Below are 6,934 nucleotides of genomic sequence, written 5' to 3'. Positions count from 1 at the left end.
AGTGCCGTAATAGTACTCCTCTCCCCTAGATGGTTTGGTCCCTAAACTAAATAAATAACTTAAAAATAGGCAGTATATAGGGTTACCTATTTTTTATCGCGAAGATATTAGTTCCGCTTACCGCCCTTAACTAAGCTAATGGCGATTTTCTATACCGGGCATAGAAAATCCTAATTAGTTAGTTTAGTGAGTAAGGTCGGCAGAACTCTATACCGCCACCTAAATTAGTCTATATAGCGTTTCTTGGCGAGAATTTGGCTAATTAGACAACTTTAACCGCTGGTTAAAGTTTTATAATATCTTAACCACCATAAATTTTAATACGGTGGTTGGCCGCGACCTTAGCGTGACTTTTCCTTATCTTATGCCTAGTCTGGGGGTCCTAGCTTCTTAGGGTGTTGCTTATAATAACGCTATATAGCTTATTTATAACCCTTTAGGTTTTTCTCTAGCTGCTAGGTTGTATCCTTATAATATTTCCATTTAATCTTATAAGTTAGGCCCTAGGGGTCTTCGTTATATACATTAAGGATTTTTTTAAACTCCTATTTATCTTCTATGTTGCCGTTATTATCTCTCTCTACTACTTATCCTTGTATATTACGGCGCTTTATAGTATTAATATTTGCTTAGCTAGGGATTTCTTTAACAGCCTAGAGGCGGACCTTAAATATATAAAAGGATTTATTTACTCGGATGTGGTCTAGGAGGTCTACTACGACTACCCCTTAGTATACTGCGAGTATAGGGTATAGGCCGTCCTATTTATCGTCCTATTTCTTCTTAGGTCTGTTTATCTTTATATTTTCTAAGCTAACTATAACTATATCGCCTTCGTAGAATAACGCGCTCTTATCCCTATAGGTATTAGCATTATTTTTATAGCGTTATTATAAAATCCGGGCTAGGGCCTTAAGCTATATTAATATCCGCTTAAAGCGGTTGGCTATAGAGTCTGCGCAAAAGAACTCCTTTTTTACTTATGCTAATAGTATTAGTAGGCGGGGGCTAGCAGGCTTAATTCCAAGGTAAGGGTTAAAGCCATAGTTTGCAAAAAACGGGGAGATGCCTATACTCTTATTAACTTGGTTATTTATAGTAAACTTAGTAAGCGGCAGGTAGTTAACCTAGTTATTCTATATAAAGCTAATAAAAGCATAGAGGTATTTATTTACGGCAGCGTTAATAATTTCAGTTTGGCTGTTTGTTTCTAGGTACTAGGCTAAGCTTAGTTATAAGGTTATCTTAAGGCGTTTACTTAGTTATCGCTAAAAGTCGCTAATAAATTGTGTGCTATAATTGGAGATAATCGTGCTTAGTGTACTGTAGAGCTTATATACGTTATTAATAAAGCTATTAACTAGCTCCTTTATTAAGAGTCCTATTACTAAAATAAGGTATTATATTTTAGTTAGGCGGTCCACAATAATAAGGATATGTTTATATATCTTGCCGTAGCGTTAGTATACCGGCAGCGTTATAATATAGTTAATTAAGATATTAGTCTATGGGTAAGCGGGTAATTTTAGTGGCTTTAGGAAACCGGGCGGGGTAGAATAGGGGGTTTTAGTATAAAAGTATAGGGTATAGTTTTTAATAAAGGTAGCCGTGAACTGGGAGATTCCTAGCTACTAGTATATTTAGTTTAAAAGGTTAAGAGTTTTAACCCGGCCGGGGTAACTAGTGGGGCTACTACTATAAGAGTAATAGGTAACTTTTAGGTAGAGGTCTAGGGCGTTAAGGACAAAGAAATGTTAGCGGAAGTAGATCTGTTTGTTAATAATACTATATTTTAACTTATTGCAATAGAGTAATTTCCTAATCTTCTTTAGCTAACGGCGAGCTTTTCAATTACATAGGGCTGCCACTATATCTCTTATAAGTTTGTTCTCCTAGTATCCTAGCTAGATTAACTTATTTAGTAACTTTTCGGCTATTTTAGGGTCTAGGGCGGCTATAAACTCCGCGTTATTAGCGTTACGGGACTTATATAATAATTCTTTTAAGATTATAGGGTTAACTTTCTAGGGCGGTATAATAACTTAGGCTCGGTAGCGGAGGCGTTTATTATTGGCGTCCTTAGGCCTTATTCCTAGTAGCCAGCTTAGGGTATTAGGGAGCATAGCTTTACTACTAGGTCTATATATAATTATAAAGTTAAACTATAAAAGGAACTCTGCCTACCGGACTTAGCGCTAGTTTAGCTGCTTAGTAGTTATAAACGTCTATAGGTTTTTATAGTCGGTAATAATTTTAAATAGCTCCTTAGTCCCTTATAGCTTAGGACGCCATTCCTCTAAAGCCTTAATAATAGCTAAGAGTTCTTTATTATAGATCTCGTAGTTATACTTTAGCGTAGAGTGCTTTACAGAGAAGAATGCGACTAGTCTTAATTTTCCGTTATTATTGTACTGGGAAAGGACTCTGCTAAAAGCCTAATTCAATGCGTTTATCTTTACTACTGTTTTCTTTATATAGTTATAGTATGTTAGTACTAGTGCTGAAGTAAAGGCTCCCTTAAGGGCCTTAAACGATTTAGCTTGTTTTAATCCCTATAGCCATCTAATATCCTTCTTTAGGAGTTTTATTATAGGTGTAGTAATAGCAGAGTAGCCTTGGATAAATCGTTAGTAGAAGTTCGCGAAGCTAAAAAATTATTATAATTCTTTAATTAATGTTGGGTCCTTCTATTCCTATAAGGCCTATACCTTCTTAGGGTCTATAGTTATACTATTAGTTAAGATAATTAAGCCGAGGTATTTTGTTTTGGTAGAGTAGAACTTAAACTTATTAATATTAATCTAAAGTCCAGCATTACTAAGTCTTTAGATAATTTTATTTATATGCTTAGTATGCTCGGCGCGTGTTTTAGAAAAAATAAGGACATTATTAAGGTAGGTAGTATAGTAGTCGTTAAAGGCGTTATATAAAATATAGTTAATATAGTTTTAGAATATAGCGGGTGCATTATAGAGGCTAAATAGTATAACTAGTATCTTATAGAGTCCGAACCGGGTAATAAATACTATAAGCTATTTATGGCCCTCTATAATCCGGATCCGGTTAAACGTAGTAATTATATTAAGTTTAGTAAAGTACTTAGCACTATAAAGTGCGTTAAGTGTCTCATGGATTAGTAGCAGTGGGTATTAATTCTTAATAGTAACTATGTTTAGGCCTCGGTAGTTATAGTAGATTTATATACCGCCGCTAGGCTTAGTAGCGAGGAGGAGTAGTACAGTAGCTAGTGAGGTTAATTTGCGGATAAAACCCTTATCTAGCATCTTATTAATCCACTTCTTTATATACCTAAGTTTAGTAGGTAAGAGTAGTTTATTTTTATAGTACGGGGCCTAGTTTCTAGGGGTGATCTTAATTTTATAGTCCTATGGTCGGTAAAGGGGCAGCTTATCTACGTTCTTAGGGAGGAAGTGCTTAATATATTTACTAAACTCCTTTAGTAGGCGTTATAGAATGTCTTTACGGGTTAATCCTAGTTTACTTTTTAGGAATTTTTTAATATTAGTGTCGACTATCTTCCGACATAAAAGCTTGGGTTTAGTTTTTAGATTTATCTTAAGGAAGTTATAAAAATAGGGGGGGAGCACTTTATGGGCTTTCTTTATTGTATAGTCGCCTTCTACTAGCCGGCGGAAAGACCTTTCTAATAGGTTCGGTACTTCTATTAGGCCTATAGGCAGCTCTTTAAGCAGCTGTTAGTGCTTATCTTATTTAACCAGTTCTACTAGCTCCGCTATATAAATCCTTATCACCTTTACGTCTTTTTATTTATAGAACTGGGTAAAATTAACAGCATAAGTGTATTTAATATTGTCTAGGTTAGGGTGTGCCTAGTTCTCTAGTGCTACGGCTAAGCTAGCACGGCTTAGTTAGCCTAGGGGGGCGGAAACGAAGCGGCGGCCCTATATGGTACGCGTGGGAGACAGGTATAAGGTTAGGCGTTACGGTGGCGCGGTTTCTATTATTTAGGTCTCGGTAGTTCTATAGCTAGTCCTTGCTATAACGCGAGCTATAGTATACGTATATAGCATATAGCTTAGTTCCGGGTATCGGGCTAGGCGGCTAGGGTTTAAATAGTGCCTGGGTTAGGGTTGGATTTTTAGTAGTAATGGCGCAAAGCAGACCTTCTTTCTTAGTCTCAGCGGGGCTAGCTAGCCCGTTGTTTTAGTCTTAAGTACTAGGGTAGTCTAGTCTTCTACTATCTCGTTTCTTTATAGCTATATAGGCTCCCCTTTATTAGGAACGTCTTTTACTATTAGGGCTTTATATATAGTCCTAGGCACTAGGCTTAGTAGTGCTAAGTATCTATATAGGGCGTCCCTACTAACGTTAGTTATCCCCCATAGGAGGTAGTGCCTAAAGTAGTAGTCTAAGTTAAAGCGGATTTTGAGTTTCCTAAAGCTAGAACGGGGCTTATACTTCTAAAGCTAGGGTATACCTAGGATAATTGGAGTAGCGGGCGAGAGTTTGGTAATAAAAAAGAGTATAGCTTTAGTATAGAGGCCGATTAATATTTGGGCGGTAAAGTAGTCTATAATAAGCGAAGTTAGAATACTATTTATAAGGCGNAGTGGCCTAGGTNCNAGNAGCTTCTTAGTTATAACNTTATACTTTCTTATAATAGACTCTNCGTTNGTAAATGCTATTATAGTACTACNNNAGTCNACTAGGCTTACTNTATTAATATAAACTTAGGGGTATAGGTTACGTAATAAGGAGAGTTAGGTTTAAATAAGGATTAATTTCTTATTACTATTTACTAATCTAAGATTAAGTGGCAGTTTACTAATAGAAAGGACTAATTAATCTAGTAATAGGGACCTAATCTTCTCGTCTTCCTCCTTATATAGTTTAAACCCTTAGACGCGACTTAGTTTAAGGGTTTGCCTTTTAACAACTAGGGTATAGAGCTGTCTTAGCGGGGTAGTCTAGTGTCCGTCTAGCTAGCGGTGTTAGTTTCAATTTTGGTCGGGGTATAGGAAGATAATACCTCGCTAATGACGTGGCCGTGTTTATATTCGCTAGCGTAAAGTTGCTAATACTAGGCGTTATTAATGGGTTAGGCTCCTATATAGGGTATAGTTTGGAGTAACTAAGCTATAGGGTTAAAGGGGGGGGGGTCGTCTACCGCGGCTATAATAGGCTTCGCGGTCGCCGCGTCTATAATAGACTCTACAGTTGCCGCATCCGCGGTTATTAGTTCGCGTTATTTAATAGGGTAGCATTAGAACTAGGTTTACTGTCTTAGTGGGGTTATAGGCATCCTTTTAGTAGCCAGGTAGGCCATAGGCAAGGTATAGTCTATTATTAACGCGGCGCTTACGCTCCGTGTCTAAGATTCTATTAAGGTCTATAGGTTCTCTAATTACTACTAGGGTCGGGGTTGATATAGGGGTAAGGGTTTAGGCAGGTAGGCGGTAGTTAGCGTTCTCCTTAAGGTTGGCTTAGCGTGTATAGTTCGCGAGGTTTTTAGCAAATATATCTATCTGCTTACTCTAACCTATATAGTTACTATTATTAATTTTGTAGGCAAGTCTAAGTACCAGCTCTTCCATCTTTGGAGAGATAAACTTTTAGAGTAAGTCTACCTTCTATTCGTCTATCTTCTTAACGCGGACTATTAGCTTATTAAGCTCTCCCTTTTAGGACTAGTAATTACGCTCGCCCTAGGGGAAACGGTTAAGCTTGTTCTTTGCGACCTAGGTTATATTAAGGACCTTATAGTAGGTAGTAAGGTCTTTAAGCATATCTTCCTTAGTAGGCTATTTCCACGCAGATATATTATTTGGGTTCTTATATATAAGCTTTAGGCCCTACTTAATAAACTTATAGGCCTTATCCTCTAGTATATCCAAGATATAAAGGATCTAGAACTAAACTGTATTAAAGTAGTCCTAGTCCCGGTTAAAGACTCCCTTAATCTTAATATGCTAGGTCTTAAAGTTAGCTTATTGTTCTAGTGGGGTGCCTTTTCTACTAAATATTGGCGGGTCTTTAGATCTCCGTTTTTTCTGCTAGGTTACTACCGTTATTATAGGGGTTGATTATTTTAACACGGTGATAGTCTCTACTTAGGAGTTAATAGTTCCTATCTAGGAAGCGATAAGGGCACTAAGGTTTTCGTTAGCTTTCTTATTGGCGGTGTTTATATTATATATATACTATAGTTCTACTTCAATATTACTAAGAAACTCGTTGGTATAGTTAATAAGGGTAAGATAAGCTTTGCTAGGCTTAAAGGTTTTAGGGTATAGTAGGGAGCAGCGGATTGTCCACGCGATATTAGGGTATATCTCTATAAAGAGATCTACAAAAACATCGCGGGGGTTCTAGGTTTTGGCCATTTCGGCGTTATTAGTGTCGCCCATCTAGGCGCTAAGTAAAAACTAAAGATCATTCTAGGACTGTACTAGGGATGTATTGGTTTTAGTAGGGGTATATATAGGTTGCGATTGCTCTAGGGTACGGGGAATCGGTAATTGCGATAGGGCGCAAATTAAAGATACCACAAACTGTTACAGTGCTGCAATAAAGTAGACTAAATAACTACGTTGTAGTATAAAGAGGGGAAGAAGGTGGAAAGGGGGTATTATATATAAATAGTAGGGCCAGCCGCCAAGTCGCTAGTAGTGGGCCAGCCAATAGTAGGAAACAGTACGAGATAGTATAAAACAGTATGCGTTAGGTCAGTGCCGTGACATTACCGCATACCTTTAAGCCGCTTATTTCTCCGCCTACTACCTCTAAAAAGTTTAATTATTATTATGCTTCTGCTTCTCTTAAGAGGTAGGCTAATAAAATTACTGCGCAAAGTATTAAGTATAAGATAGCCTTTAAATCGTATGTGTTAGCTATACTATTTTAGTGTCTTATCTATTAATTTACCTCTTATAGTAACCTAACAGAAATGTTA

Source organism: Cenococcum geophilum (assembly GCF_001692895.1).
Source record: "Cenococcum geophilum 1.58 unplaced genomic scaffold K441scaffold_23, whole genome shotgun sequence".
NCBI classification, from domain to species: Eukaryota; Fungi; Ascomycota; class Dothideomycetes; order Gloniales; family Gloniaceae; genus Cenococcum; species Cenococcum geophilum.
The sequence above is the reverse complement of the archived record's forward strand: the minus strand, read 5'-3'. Positions refer to the sequence as shown.